The sequence below is a fragment of the Hibiscus syriacus genome, unplaced genomic scaffold, assembly GCF_006381635.1.
Source record: "Hibiscus syriacus cultivar Baekdansim isolate YM2019G1 unplaced genomic scaffold, ASM638163v2 tig00116958_pilon, whole genome shotgun sequence".
Lineage (NCBI taxonomy): Eukaryota > Viridiplantae > Streptophyta > Magnoliopsida > Malvales > Malvaceae > Hibiscus > Hibiscus syriacus.
Window position 1 is genome coordinate 1,225,011 of NW_024063484.1, and position 17,068 is coordinate 1,242,078.

The 17,068-nt window shown below is 37.7% G+C and overlaps 1 pseudogene; it reads left to right on the forward strand.

Moving 5' to 3' along the window:
• Positions 1-8,024: 8,024 nt before the first annotated feature.
• LOC120189612 lies at positions 8,025-15,574 on the forward strand (annotated as a pseudogene).
• Positions 15,575-17,068: the final 1,494 nt, after the last annotated feature.

Below are 17,068 nucleotides of genomic sequence, written 5' to 3' on the forward strand. Positions count from 1 at the left end.
GACAATAAATAATGTAAGTTAACACAAATACTTTCATATAATATATAAACTAGTTATTAATAGTAGACGTTTAACTTTGTTTGAGTTTTTATATTTTAGGAGGCCAACATTCCATTACAAAGACTGACACCCACGGAGGAAGAGCTTGCCACTGATTGGTGGCAAGCTAGTCAGAGTTTTTTTGATGGCACGGATGATGAGCAGCATCCACTTCCTCCAATTCGAGAGCCATCACCTCACCTAGAGCCATCACCCGATAGACCCGACTATACACCTCTAGAACGAGAGCCATCACCTATCCCGTCACATCATCGAGCCTCTTCTCCACCATCACCTCATGATAGGCGACCGGCAAAGATGCCACGACTCCTATCTCCCTGTTCTCCACCTCCACCTCAACGGGATGAGTCAAGGGAGTTACGTGATGAGGTCAATGCCTTGCGTGAGGAGATCGGTACTCTACGCGATAACGATGGTGCATGGCGTGTGGAGGTGTCAACTTTACGTGGTGAGGTTGCCGCTCTACGTGAGATGATAGTATCGTTGCAGAATGAGGTTCATACTCTACACAACGAGGTAAGTTTAAGATTTTCCATATTTAACTTAATGATAAATTTACTCGTAATTTCACTTAGATTAGCCATTTCACTTAGATTGCTTAGTAAATTTATTCGGTTGCTGCCAATTCTGCTAAACTGTGTATTCTTTAACACTGTGAAATAGTATTTGTCTTTGTTTTGTCTTTTGGTTGAAAGTAAATTTGTTCGGTTGCTGCCAATTCTGCTAAACTGTGTATTCTTTAACACTGTGAAATAGTATTTGTCTTTGTTTTGTCTTTTGGTTGAAAGTAAATTTGTTCGGTTGCTGCCAATTCTGCTAAACTTTGTATTCTTTAACACTGTGAAATAGTATTTGTCTTTGTTTTGTCTTTTGGTTGAAGTAATGCAATCCATTCAAGTTTCAATTTGCAGAAGAAGAAATAGTTTACTTTCGCAACACGAAAGTTAAAATCGCAACGCGAAACCAAAATCGCAACGACAGAATCGCAACGCGAAACCAAAATCGCAACGACAAGATCGCAACGCGAAACCAAAATCGCATTGCGATTTTCATTTCGCGTTGCGATTCTTCGTTGCGATTTTCATTTCGCATTGCGATTCTGTCGTTGCGATTTTCATTTCGCGTTGCGATTTTGGTTTCGCGTTGCGATTTTAAGTTTCGTGTTGCGAAAGTAAACTATTTCTTCTTCTGCAAATTGAAACTTGAATGGATTGCATTACTTCAACCAATAGACAAAACAAAGACAAATACTAACTTCAGGGTATTAGTTTGAAACATATTTTTCTTTGTTATCTGATGCATTTTGTGAACTATGATAGAATAATGACTTGGGTGAATACAATGCAAGTTTGAAACATATTTGTCTTTGTTTTCACTGTTTAAATATCATGTCTGTTTATTTACTGATTTTTGTATTTAATTATTTAGCGGCCCGATAGAGTGGATGCTTTACGTCGGGTTATGCTTGCACGACGGAGTTCACGCATCAGACAGCGTGCACGTGCTATTAAGTCTCCGTACACCCCAATAGTGCGAAGACACCGCAAGAAGAAGCCCGACTCGCCTGTCATCCCTCAAGAGTCCACTCCTATCGTTGAAGAGGCCCCCCCTATCATTCCTCGAGAGTCCCCTCCCACCGTTCAAGAGGCCACTGTCATCATTGAAGAGGTCCCTCCCACCATTCAAGAGCCCGATTCACATGGCGTCATATGTAGGCTTCTTGAGAAACCCTCTGACGTGCCGGACATGATGGATTCAAGTTGGCTCTCGTATGAGTTACCGGCCAGTACCATACCGGTATCTGAAGAGGAGAGGGAACAACTACCGGACACAATTCTGGATAACACCCTTTGGGCTAAGACCGCTGTTGATTTTTATCTACATGAGCGGAGCCAGGGGTGTTTCACTGACATATGCAAGCTCACCGATGATATCTATTTGTTGCTTGATCGGTCTTGGTGGGGCGTATTATTAGGGGTCGAAGACAATGGCTATTTCGATGGGGGGGTAAGTCTTATATTTTTCTTATATTTCAATTTGATTAATTTTTTTTTTAAATTTATGTAAGTCACTAATATATGTCTTTTTTTGTAAAACAGCATATCGATGCGTGGGTGACACGTCTTCTAATAATAAGAAAACTTAAGAAAAATAAAAATATACGATATACAATTATGCCGACGTCTTTTCACGCCGTTCACTTGAAGAATGCACGAGATGAATCATTTGATTTGGGCAATGGACAAGCTAAACTTTATCCTGCATGGTGGGAGGTCGATAAGGTTAGTATTTATTTTAGATTGAGTTTAAAGGTTTTATGAAATAAGTGCGCAAATGAATGAATTATTACTTATGATTGCAGGTGTTTATCCCTGTTTTGGAACGTAAACATTGGATTCTCGTCGAGCTTCAGCTCCCATCCCTTAAGACAATAGTGTATGACAGCATGATAAATTACATATCATTGGCTGATTTAAGAGATGTTATTAAGGGATGGAGCTCTCATTTGGCTAAATTCTTGGATGCGATCAATTATTGGACTCGTTCTGGAAACAAGAAGCCAAAGAAGCTCAATATTACAGTTATTAGAGACGAGACCGCGCCACAACAAACGAGTGGAGCCAGAGGAGATTGTGGTCCTCTCGTATGCTTGGCGTTGGAGCGTTTGACGACGGGAAGCATCAAGTATCTACCTCCCACCGATAGAGATAAAGCTGCAGTAGGCTTGTGGTTTCGGCATTATATGGCTAAATCGATATATACGAGACGCTGCCTACCTGCATCCGCGTTATAAAAATGTCCATAAACAATTGGTAAGTTTATATACTTTTGGTTTGAAAATGTTTGGTTAAGTAACTAGAATTCAATAATTTGCTGTTTGTAGGTTTTAGATGTGTAGAAAGTGTTGTTTGAACAAATGTTTGGTTTCTGCAGGTTAATCTCAGAAGTGAACTGCGTGAAAATGATGTCGAGCTGCAAAAGTTGATTCAATAGTTTAATTGATTGTTTTTTGATTGTTTAATTGATTTGTAAAAGTTGATTCAATAGTAGATGATCGGAAATAAGAATTATTGCTTATTTAATTGATTTGTAAAAGATGATTTGTAAAAGTTGATTTGTGTAATTGATGCGAACATAATTCTTATTTGTGCTTGTTTAATTGATTGAAATGTAATGGTTGATTTTGTTGATTTCAATCTGCATTATGTTGAAGGCAAAAATGACTATCGCAATGCGAAATGAAAATCGCAATGCGAAATGAAAATCGCAATGCGAAATGAAAATCGCAATGCGAAATGAAAATCGCAATGCGAAATGAAAATCGCAATGCGATTTTCATTTCGCATTGCGATTCTCTCGTTGCGATTTTCATTTCGCATTGCGATTCTTCGTTGCGATTTCATTTCGCATTGCGATTTTCATTTCGCATTGCGATTTTCATTTCGCATTGCGATTTTCATTTCGCATTGCGATTTTCATTTCGCATTGCGATTTTCATTTCGCATTGCGATTCTCTCGTTGCGATTTCATTTCGCATTGCGATTTTCATTTCGCATTGCGATTCTCTCGTTGCGATTTTCATTTCCGCATTGCGATTTTCATGTTGGGATTTTCATTTCGCGTTGCGATTGTAATTTCCGTGTTGCGATAGTCAAATGCATGCCTAATAGTGATAACAACTGAATAACAAGAGTTGGTTAAGTCAAAATGGTTGGCCTGAGTCATTAATTCAACTGAAAATGTTAAAAGTTCACACATAAAATCCACATAATACAACGTTTGCATTTAAAAATCACCTAAGTTAACAGTCTCAAAAGGTGAAGCCAATTGTGATTGGGATTTTAAAGATGATTGCCTTTTGCTTGACACCATATGAGCTTTGGATTTTGATGAGGATCCATATTTTGGTAGAGGAAAAGATGATTTTGATGGCACTGGTGATCCACATGTCAACCTTGTATGACCACTTTCCTTGCACCGACTACATGTCGATCTCTTCTTCTCTTCACCCTTAGACGGTATACGATCGTGACTTTTTGGTCGGCCAGGTAGCCTTCTGTCCATGGCTGGTGGCAAAACTGTTTGTAAGTCATCTGGTATGTCCCACTCAGAAGGATGTGGAATAGGGTAGACAATCTCGGCATAAGTCTGTCGATAAACTTCTGTAGTGTAGCAATCCATAGCGTATGCGCTTGAATCATCTTGGTTTAAATGAAGAGCAACTTTTATAACATGGCCACACGGATAACCAGATGTTTGCCATTTCATACAACTACACGTCTTTGCATTTAGATCGACTAGCCCATTTAAGTTATTATCCAGTACTTGAAACAAAGTGTTTGAACATGGTTCAACTCTCCATGACGTTGACTTCACAACACGTTTCGTTATCTTTTTTTCAGTCCATGGTGTAACACGATGTTCCAATGTTCCTGTAAATTTAAATAAACAATACTTAGTAAAATATATAAATATGATAAGTTACGAATTCAAAGAAATAATACCTGCATGGTTTCTTTTCTTGTAGTACCACTGTTGAATAGAGGCTCGAAAAAACTCCATTAACATAGTAATGGGTAATTTCCGGGAATGACGACTTAGAGCGTTGATTGATTCTGCACTATTAGACGTCATGAAACCATATCTTGCTCCAAGTTGATGTACTCTTGACCATCTTTCAAACCCGACATCTTCTAGTGTTTGAGCACACTGAGGCAAAACACGTCTTAAACAATTTATATGCTTATTGAAATCCACTTCCCGATAAGCTTTACAGCCTTCCAGTATGTCCATTTGTGCTTTTTTATACCAGCAGACCTTGATTTTAGATTTCTATACAAATGAACACCACAAAGTCCATGAAAAGCATCTGGGAAACACCTTCTAACAGCGTTGTCAATTGAGTTTGCCCTATCGGATATGATTGTCAGATTGCTAATAGGACCTATGCAATCCCTAAGATGCCCCATAAACCATGTCCATGAATCAGAGGTTTCAGATTTGCCAACCCCGTAAGCTATTGGCAATATCCCATTGTTAGCATCCATGGCTACTGCTAATAAGTTTACTCCAAGGTATCGACCTTTCAAATGTGCTCCGTCAACTATAATAACTGGGCGCATGCAAGTAATAAACGAACGAATCTACAAAATAATATACACAAGAAATATAATCATTTAAATGTGAAATGCATGTAACTAACAAAAATGAGTCAACAAAATTATATTGATTTACTAACCGTAGCACCAATGGCGATAAACAGCAACTCAAAGCGTCCATCTCTATCTGTTTTGATATGAGTTACCGACCCAGGATTTTTCAGCTTTAAATTGTGACAATAAGCCGGCAGTTGGGCAAACGATGCTTCTGGTGACCCCCTCAACAATTCCAAGGCATAACATTTGGCTCTCCAAGCTTGAGAATATGATATACTAATCTTGAACCGAGCATTCATGTCAGTCATAATTTCATGTCCCCGATATACCCTACCATTCAAAAACATTAACTCAGCCAGAAAACCACCCAACACATTTTTGTTTGCCTGTCTATGGTGAGGAAAAACTTGGGTTCTTGAACATGTATGTTTATCAATAAAAGTCCTAACTTGAAACATTTTGCAATCTTTTATTCTCTTTGCAATCATACGCCACGTACAGTTTTTGTCAATCATACACCTTGTTTCGAAACGATCTTTGCTTGATTTGTTAACTTTTAGTTGATAGCCATCTTCCACACATTTCGTATATAAAGCTATCTTCAAGTCTTCCTTTGTATCAAAACAATCATCTTTCTTGATACGAATAACTTTTGTGTAACAATCAATGCTTTCTTTATCAACTCTTCTTCCGGTATCTGAAGTAATTCTGGCATATTCCAGTTATACGCCCGTGGCATTTTCTTTTCTTCGGGGACTTTTTCTTCTTCTTTTTCTTCTTCAGGATTATATGAATTACAGAATGGATGTTCAACATGTTCATTCACAGTCGTAACTTCCTCCTCATTATCATCAACATTACATTCTTCGGCAACGGCTGTTTCATCATCAAAATTCGGGTATTGACCAATATCAATATCATTACACGCATGGTCTGTTTCTTCTTCTGAAACATCATCAAAATCCGTGTATTGACCAATATCAAAGTCCGGATATTGACCAAGACCAAATTTCGAATACTGACTAGTACTCACAATTTTTCTGTTGGCTCATCATCGTCTAACTGGTCAATACGAAAACCGGAATTTGGTGCTGAAAGTTGATTGGGATTTGGATTAGAGAAAGGTTGTGGTTTTGAGAAAAACTTAGTTGATTACTACCCGCTACTGACCCAACAATACTACTTCTAGGTTCAACAACATACAATGTAACATCATCTTGTGAAACCCTAATGTAAGCAATGAATCGTTCAACATCTTCATTGTCGGTTAACAAATAAACTTTACCATTTCTCTGATAAGATAGCCTAAATCCACTTAGGGGCTCTAAATTCAATTTATTTGAAACACGTAGCATTAGAGTTTCATAAGTTAACTTTTGTAAAGACAATTTTAGTTGAAGATTCATGGGTAAAGGCATATATTGTAAAACACCATGAACATTATCCCATGACCCTCCAAAACACAAATCTATCCAAACATGATCAACATTAGATGATTTCATGGTTGTAAATTAATTTACTAAACAGACGAGCTGCGAAACTAAAACCTGTTGCCGGATTGGGAAGGATGTCGTTGGATATAGGAACGGATGTCGCCGGAGAGAGTGATAGATGGAGATGGAATGAGTTGCGATTTAGGGATTTAGTTTATGATTTCAGTGTTATATACCCAAAATTTCAGTGTTGTGATTTACAGATTCTCGTTGCGATTTACGGATTATCGTTGCGATTTACAGATTCTCGTTGCGATTTACGGATTATCGTTGCGATTTACGGATACGCGTTGCGATATACGGAAACGCGTTGCGATTTACGGATACACGTTGCGATTTACAGATACGCATTGCGATTTATGTGTTCGCGTTGCGATTTTCATATTCGCGTTGCGATTTTGGAAAATCGCAATGCGAATTTGACTATCGCATTGCGATTTTCAAGAATCGCGTTGCGATTTTGGAAACTGATTTGCGATTCTGGGGATCGCGTTGCGATTTTTATTTCACGTTGCGATTTTGTTGGTCATTTTGGCAAATCCAAAAAAAGTTGGTTAAAATCGTATATTATAACTTTTTTTTGGTCACTGAGGCGATTTTCTCATTAAAAAATATATATGAATTATATTCTATAATTTTTTTTATTATATTTATAAGGCCCAACCTATTTTTTCCCCTTTTTGAATTCGTCGCCATCTATCCCTGGTTATTGATAACACAAAATAAAAAAGCATTCTATGTATTGTACATTAATAGATCAAAATGGATATTCGTTTGAGATTAAACACATATTGTTGTTTAAGGAGAACAAACATATAAATATATTCCCAAAATTCACTTTAAATGGGGAGACAGCATTTATTCATGCGCCATACTAAAACTAATGGGATATTTGATTCCCGATCGAATATCGACAGCATTAACCCCATGATACGTAGTCATGTTGTATATTTTTTTTCCATCTATATACTATTACACACTCGGTTAATATGTAATAATATAATATAATATGAATCCATCAAGTAATCTCAATGATAAAAGTCATTGTTATTCTCCTTAAAGATTTTACGTTCGAGCAGCTACATCTACAAGGTTTGTATATTTTTGTCAATTGGATGAGACAATTCTAAATAAATATTATATTATAATCACATTAGAATGTTAAAAAACAATACAATATATATACTTATATGAAGTTTTCGTTTAGGTTTCTCTAGAACAAGTCTCACACAATTCCAATTACATTTTTCGTTAAAAAAACAAAGACAGATATTCCCATGGCGGGGCTTATTTAAAAGACTAGTCAAAAAGAAACATGATTCCATTCGGTCCTTTTATGCCCGCATTGATGGTACAACTTGTGTCTCTAGTAACCTTGATTTTAATTTATTCGATTATAATATAATATTATGATCGTTATATATATATAAAATATTTTCTGGATCGTAAGTTAAATTCATACACTACTTTTCCTCCTTCCACTTTGGACCTACAAACTTATGCCTAAACATCCCCCATTCAATTCCTCAAGTCACCCTATATATACCCTACAATCCCATCAACTCATGTACCCCCATCTTCAAGAGCTTTGCTATAGGCTACAATAGTCTTCTCTTTCGGTCCATCCATTACCTTCAAGTTTTTTTCTTAGACAACAAAAATTTCCGGTGTTTGGGTTTTCAAAAACGGTGTGGTTCGCTTGATAGAGAACCCGGCGGCCGAGTCATTAGATGGAGGCCGACAAGGTTCCAACACCCACCGTAAAGTGCTTGTACACACTCCTTCTAACTGTTGGATATATGAACTGCAAAAGTACACCGTTAGCACTGACTGAAAATATAAACAGTAATTAAGAAGAACAGATTCGTAAACCGTGTCGTGGTAAGAACCACTGCCTTAGAAACGAATTCGCCTCGATGTGTGTAATCGCTGCAGTAGGCGGACCGTCCCCCGAGGTTAACACGGTCGCTCCGAATTCCGTACACCCGAAACCGGAGTGGACTGCTGGTGGTATTGCACTTCTGATCGGAAAGCACTCAGAGAGAACTCACAGAGAGAACTTTAGAAAACACTTTGGTAAGTGAATTGTGAATGTTTTGGAGTGAGTTGAGAAGCTGAATATAGCTCTCTATTTATAGGCTAGAAATAGGGTTAAAATCGTCCATAAAATTTCAGGATTAAACCTCTTATTTGTAACAGCTGAAACGACTAGATGAACCTGACTCAGAAATAGTCCAGGTTCATTGTATCATTATTCAGCTGTTATAACTCCCGAAATTATATCATGTAACCCCTGGAATTAAATCAAATAACTCATGTAACTCCTGATATTAACAGCTTGTCTCCTCTGTACAAAGCTGTAAATCAGTCTAGGTACATCTTAACGTTTCTGATTTAATTTAGGAATAAACTGTTTAATTTCTGATAAAAAATAATTCAGCTGTTATTATTTGAAATTCAAACAGTCCTCAGCAGCCTATAAATATCAGTTGATATCTTTCACATTTTCCATTTGTTTCTTTCAAAGAGAAATTCCTCAAGAATTTTCTCTAAAAAGATAGTATCCGCGCGGACGTGTCGAAGACACGTATTACCACGACCACGACCACGACCACGACCACGACCTCGACCTCGACCTCGACCACGACCACGACCACGACCACGACCATGACCACGAGCCGAGCCGAGCCGTGCCGTGCCGAGCCGAGCCGAGACGGACGGACGGCGGCGGCGGTGCGCGAGAGCCCCCCTTGTTCTCTATCACTCAACAAGGAAGTAGAATGTCAAGCCTTAAATACCATTCCCAATAGTGTTTCCAACACTATGTGGGATTGAGCATTACCAACATTCCCCCACTAATGCGAAAGAAATCTTCTGAAACTCGAAAACAAGCTTTCCAGAAGAGTAATAGCGAGATTAGTTGCTTAAGCACTAGTGAACATATCTGGAACTAGTACATAGTGATGATGAGCAATCCTTCTCTTAGATAAGTGAAACTAGTCTGGAACTTTCTAAGATCAGGGTAAACTCATAACACACAACTAACCCCTTCATCCACCTGAGTCCTCGATGTGTAAGATATATATATACAAAAGTATACATTTGGCCATCTTACCTCAGGATTCTAGTAAGTGTGCTAGAAAAATAGCCCAACATTTTTCATAGAAGGCGGCTAACCCTTCTCACTTACATAGGTTATTTCATCAAGTTTATCTCAACATAAACCACCCTTTAAAAAGGAATATGAAATAATTAAGAGCTTTTATAATAGCTCAACCTCACAAAGGGTATGGTAACTTTTTTCAAGTTCATTATAAATGAACCACCCAAACTCTGGGCTAAGAAGTCATTAAGAATAAATATTCAACCTCATTTATCAGTAAATTCAATAAGTCATTCTCACTAGAACCATCCAAATACTTGGATTTGAATTTATTAAGAGTTTAACAAACTCAACCTTTCTGTTGGTAAGTTCATCATTTCCTACCCACTCACTCTGGGTTATGAACTTATTAAGAATAGATATTCAGCCAAAATCGGTAAATTCATCAAGTCTTTCTCACTAAGACCACCCAAAACATGGGCTATGAATTTATTAAGAGCAATTAAGCTCATCCTGGGCATGCACATTATTCATCATAGGGATAGGCAGTAGGAATGTGCACTATGAGTCTTTCCATGGTTTCGTTTGACCACATGGAACTTAGATAACTAAGTTGGGTATCCACCATGAATTCCTCAACCAATGGGCTTTAGACCCATCCCCCTCGACGAATCTAGGACCAGCTTCCGACTTAACCCTTTGGTAAGTGGATCTGCTAGGTTCCTTTCCGACTTCACATACTCTAAAGAGAGGACTCCATTCTTTATCAAGTGTCTAACTGATTCATGTCTTATGCGAATGTGTCTTTTCTTACCATTGTAAGCTTGGTTCTTAGCCACACATATCGCAGCTTGTGAATCACACAACAATGAAACTGGAGGAGTCGGTCTTCCCCACAACGGAATATCTGCTAACAAGCTTCTGAGCCACTCGGCTTCTTGCCCAGCTTGGTCAAGAGCTATAAACTCTGACTCCATGGTAGAACGAGCAATACAAGTCTGCTTTGATGATTTCCACGAGATCGCTGCTCCACCCAAAGTAAAAACATACCCGCTCATAGAGCTTACCTCATCATTATCAGAAACCCAGTTGGCATCACAATATCCTTCCAATACCGCAGGAAAGCCAACAAACTCAAGTTTCCAATTCACAGTACCCTTAAGATACTTCAGTAAGCGTTTAAGCGCAATCCAGTGCTCACCACTCGGATTATGAGTATATCTACTTAGTCTACTCACAGCATAAGCAATATCAGGCCGAGTATAGTTCATTAAGAACATTAAACTTCCGATTAATTTAGCATATTCAGTTTGGGAAACACTACTTCCTTTATTCTTAACTAGATGTATGCTAGGGTCATAAGGAGTTCGAACAGGGACGACATCAAAACTGTCAAATTTCTTTAGCACTTTCTCTATATAATGTGCTTGACATAAAGAAAATCCCTTCTCAGTTTTGGTAATTTTGACTCCTAAGATTACATCTACTTCTCCCAAATCTGTCATCTCAAACTTAGTGGACAAGAAATTTTTAACTTTGTTAATGGACTCAATGTTAGAACTGAAAATCAACATGTCGTCAACATAAAGACTTATGATAACACATTCAGTTTCAAACATCTTCGAATACACACAAGCATCCGAACCATTCACAACAAAACCAAAACTAAGAATAGTTTTATGAAATTTCTCATACCACTGTTTAGGAGCCTGCTTAAGTCCATAGAGTGACTTTTTGAGTCTACAAACTTTGCCTTCCATACCAGGTGCCTCAAAACCTAGTGGCTGCTCCATGTAAATCTCCTCATCTAGATCCCCATTCAAGAAAGCAGTCTTAACATCCATTTGATGTACCTGCAACTTATGAATAGAGGCTAGTGCAAATAATGCACGAATCGTTGAGATTTTTGTAACGGGAGAGTATGTATCAAAGTAGTCTAAACCAAACCTTTGAGTGAACCCTTTGACGACTAACCTTGCCTTGTATCGCTGAATCGAACCATCTGGCCTTAGTTTCTTCCGGAAGACCCATTTGTTGGAGATTGGTTTGAATCCCTTAGGCAAGTCAACTAATTCCCAAGTATGATTAGACATTATCGATTCTAGTTCATCATTAACAGCGCTTTTCCAAAAACTAGCATCGATAGATCTTATAGCTTCTTCAAAAGTTTTAGGATCCTCATCTAATAGAAAAATTTGAGCTATAGGATCTGAAATGAAGTCTAAATCATTTATCTCAGAAATAAAGGAAGTAATAAAGTCTGGTCCAAAAGAGGTTTCAACTCTTTGCCTTTTACTTCTTCTAGGCTCAAAATCAATTTGTTCAGAAGACCTAGCAGGTTTACTAGAAGAAGTTGATGGAATATATTCTATTTGTGTTTCAATATTTATTCTCGGTTCCTTTAAAGGAAAAGTATTTTCAAAGAAAACAGCATCTCTTGATTCACAAATAGAATAATCTTGTAAAAGCATGAATCTGTATGCAGCACTATTCGTAGCATACCCTATAAACACTGCATCAACGGTTTTAGGTCCGATGGTGGACTTCTTAAAGTCTGGCAAGCCCACTTTAGCCAGACACCCCCACACTTTCAGGTATTGTAAATTAGGAGCGTATCCTTTCCACAATTCATATGGGGTAGAATCTAATTTCTTATGAGGAACTCGGTTCAAGATATGAGTTGCCGATAGAATGGCCTCCCCCCACATGTTATCAGATAACCCGGAACTTATTAGTAAAGAATTCATCATCTCTTTTAAAGTTCTATTTTTCCTTTCGGCTATACCATTCTGTTGAGGAAAATAGGGGGCTGATGTTTCATGAATTATGCCATTCTTTTCACAAATATCTTTTAAGAAATTAGATCCATATTCACCACCTCTATCAGATCTAACTCGTTTGATTCTCCTATCTAACTGATTTTCAACTTCTGCCTTATAAATAAGAAAGAAGTTTTCAGCTTCATCTTTAGTTCTTAGGAGATAAACTTTTGTATATCTTGAATAATCATCTACAAAAGTTATGTAGTAGTGTTTTCCTCCTTTACTTTCAGTGTTTCTAAAATCTGCTAGATCAGTATGAATGAGTTCTAACAGTTCAGTCTTTCTATTAGAAACAGTCTTAAAGTGAGGTTTAGTATGCTTAGCTTCTACACAAATCTCACATTTGTTAAAGCTAGTTGTGTCTAGTTTAGGCAGAACATTCATATTCATTAATTTCTTTAAAGCATGAATATTCACGTGTCCTAATCTAGCATGCCACATATCAATGGATTCAACAATATAAGCAGAAGTGGTAGCTTTATTTTCATTAAATTGAGTTTCTATGACAAATAAACCATTGCTTAAAAACCCTTTCCCCACATAATCACCATTTCGGGAAAGTACAAGTTTATCTGCCTCAAAAACTAACTTAATGCATGCCTTATTCAGAAGCCCACCACTTATCAAATTTCTACGCAAGGCAGGTACATACAGAACATTATTTAAAGCCAGAGTTTTACCAGAAGTCAGCTTGAGTAAAACCTTGCCTTTGCCTAGCACTTCAGAGCTGCTAGAGTTCCCCATGTACACACATTCACCAGTGTTTCCATCCTCGAACTCAGTGAAAAACTCCTTCCTTGCGCAGAAATGCTTCGAAGCGCCAGTGTCAACTACCCATTCTGAACTGTTCTCCACCAGATTAACTTCTGAGACCACCGCAGCAATGATCTCATCATCTTCTTCTACAACGTGCATCTGTGGCTTGTTGTCATTCTGGCGGTCTGAGCGGTGTTGGCATTGGTAAGCCTTGTGGCCAGGTAAACCGCAGACATAACACTTGAACGTCTTTCCTTCCGGTTTGGCCTTTCCTGACTTCTTGAAGTTGGTAGCCTTCTGTGGTTTCGTCTTTTTGTCTTGATTCCCACGTTTCATGATCTTCTTAAATTTGGACTCAACCAAGTTAGCTCTAAAAGATAAATTACTCATAGAATTAGTAAGCTTATCTTTTAAACGGTTGGCTTCTTCAATCTTCATATGGCCCACAAGTTCTTCAAGCGAAATGTCTCTCTTCTTATGCTTAAGAGAGTTACGGTAATCGGACCAGGACTTGGGCAGTTTCTCAATGAGTACATTGGCTTGTAGCACCTCACACATTTGCATCCCTTCAGCGATGATGTCAGCGACTAAGTTCTCATAGTCATGGACTTGATCCATTATTGGCTTGTCGTCTGTCATCTGGAATTTGAGCCATTCGCCGACAACGTACTTCTTGATCCCCGCATCATCCGCACCATACTTCTTGTCGAGAGTGTCCCATATTGCCTTGGCACTCTTTTCTCTAAGGAACATATCAAATAGTTTATTTGACATGTGGCTGAGCAGATGTCCTCGTACCGTCTTGTTATCCTTCTCGAATTTCTCGTAGGTAGCGAGAGCGGCGGCGGAAGTTGCTAAGGCATCATCATTGAGGACCGCATCCGCATCATTACCAACAGCTGGGGTTGGCGGCATGGTAGGTGGTGGCTTGAGCAACACGTAATCAAGATCAAGTTGCTCGAAGAATATAAGAATTCTTTGGGACCACCTTCTATAGTTCTTTCCATCAAGTGCATCGAGCTTGGAAAGATCGGGAATGAGTTTGCTCAAAGGTGTCGACATTATTGCAGTTTATGGAAATTCGTTTCTAAATTGTTGGATATATGAACTGCAAAAGTACACCGTTAGCACTGACTGAAAATATAAACAGTAATTAAGAAGAACAGATTCGTAAACCGTGTCGTGGTAAGAACCACTGCCTTAGAAACGAATTCGCCTCGATGTGTGTAATCGCTGCAGTAGGCGGACCGTCCCCCGAGGTTAACACGGTCGCTCCGAATTCCGTACACCCGAAACCGGAGTGGACTGCTGGTGGTATTGCACTTCTGATCGGAAAGCACTCAGAGAGAACTCACATAGAGAACTTTAGAAAACACTTTGGTAAGTGAATTGTGAATGTTTTGGAGTGAGTTGAGAAGCTGAATATAGCTCTCTATTTATAGGCTAGAAATAGGGTTAAAATCGTCCATAAAATTTCAGGATTAAACCTCTTATTTGTAACAGCTGAAACGACTAGATGAACCTGACTCAGAAATAGTCCAGGTTCATTGTATCATTATTCAGCTGTTATAACTCCCGAAATTATATCATGTAACCCCTGGAATTAAATCAAATAACTCATGTAACTCCTGATATTAACATCTTGTCTCCTCTGTACAAAGCTGTAAATCAGTCTAGGTACATCTTAACGTTTCTGATTTAATTTAGGAATAAACTGTTTAATTTCTGATAAAAAATAATTCAGCTGTTATTATTTGAAATTCAAACAGTCCACCACTACCACTACCACGACCACGACCACGACCACGACCACGAGCCGAGCCGAGCCGTGCCGAGCCAAGACGGACGGATGGCGGCGGCGGTGCGCGAGAGCCCCCCTTGTTCTCTATCACTCAACAAGGAAGTAGAATGTCAAGCCTTAAATACCATTCCCAATAGTGTTTCCAACACTATGTGGGATTGAGCATTACCAACACTAACGAAGTGATCACTTCCTATGCAGTACTTGAACGTAAATTATGGTCTTTAAGGTGGGAACGATATTATGACGATCTTGATCTTCTTTAATTTCACAAACGATCTACCGTTCATCTGATTTCACTCCCAAAAGACTTCAGTAAGTTCAAGTCGATTCACATGTATGACATCGTCGTTAAAAACGTTTTCAAAGTTAGGGATATGTAGTAGATATGGTTTTAACATCACAAATTTGCATGGTTGTGACCGTCTTCTTCCTTGTTTGCTCTTTTACATGTGATGATGGATTTATTTTTCGATTTGGGTATTGTTTGTAATATATATGGGAATGCTTTTATCATCCTTTCTGTAAAGTACTGTTTTGATTTTCAACGAAGATTGATGTTCCTTTGTGTGCTTAGAGGTAATAATATTTTGAGGAATTATGAATGCAAAGAAGCGTTAAAGAAACAGAACAGGACAGAACAGAAAGGAAAGGAAAAAGGTTCACTTTGGGTTTAATTGCTTACCAACAACGTGGTAATGCCACGTGTTTATGAACATAAACCCTAAAATAAACATGTCAATCCAACATTTTGGTTAAGGTTCCAAAAATGCGTGAGTAAACTTTGACTCCACTCGAATTGACTTTCAGTTGTGATTTCATAGACTCGACTCGACTCAAAAAATTTTAAGTTTAAGTCGAGTTATAAAATACAACTCAAATAACTCAAAATTTTAGTGATTAGTGTATTGGTTTTCAAATTTGAGTTATCTTTCGACTATGTATGATATATGTGTATCACATATGAAAAAAATATGAATAAATATATATATTAATTGTATACGATTATAAAAAAATCATTTAAATTGGAATCAAATAATATTAAATAATTATAAGTAATTTACAATTATATTTAGACAGAAACTCGAAAATTCGACTCGAAAAAATTTAAAATCAAATTTAAGTTATAAAATAAGACTCTCAACTCAAATAACTTAAAAATTTTTGACTCGATTCGACTCTACTCAATCAAACATCCACCCTTACGTAGGAGCATGTTGTTAGACTTAGTGCTGGTTTTGCATATAGTAATAAACTAGGGTGGATAAGAGCTTTATCAACACAAGCATGGAATTGCCAGAGAAAATCCCACAGTAAAAGCTCTTTCTTTTTATTTTATTTTATTTTCTAGATATTGTTCCTCAGTTTCTGTTATGGGAGAGGGGGAAGCCCATTCCTTCAATGAATGGAGTCGCATTTAAACCTGCATTCACCAGTCTCACTCGTTTCCATCAATTTTGACTTTTTTTCCTGTTGAAAAAATATATATCTAAATTTACGTTCACGTACAGGTTGCATTGTTCGAATATAAATCATTCAGAAATGATAAAATTTCTTTAGCAACTAGACCACCCTAAGAGCTCAACTTGACCTATTTTGATAGGAGAGTCTTTAAATTTTTACAAACGATATTTAAATGTAACACCTCAATTTATGGGTTAAATTTTAGAAATTATACAGTATTGGATTTAATTGGTATTTTGAAAGAAAATTAAGAATTAAATTAAAAATTTTCAAAGTTGATAGATCATTTTAAGAAGTGTAAGAAATTCAATGATTAAACATGAAATATAAACTCTCTTCCCGTGTTTTACATATTTCATTTTCCCATTTCCCTCCCCGACCCTCCTTTCAACTTCGATCTACTCGCCGTCCGA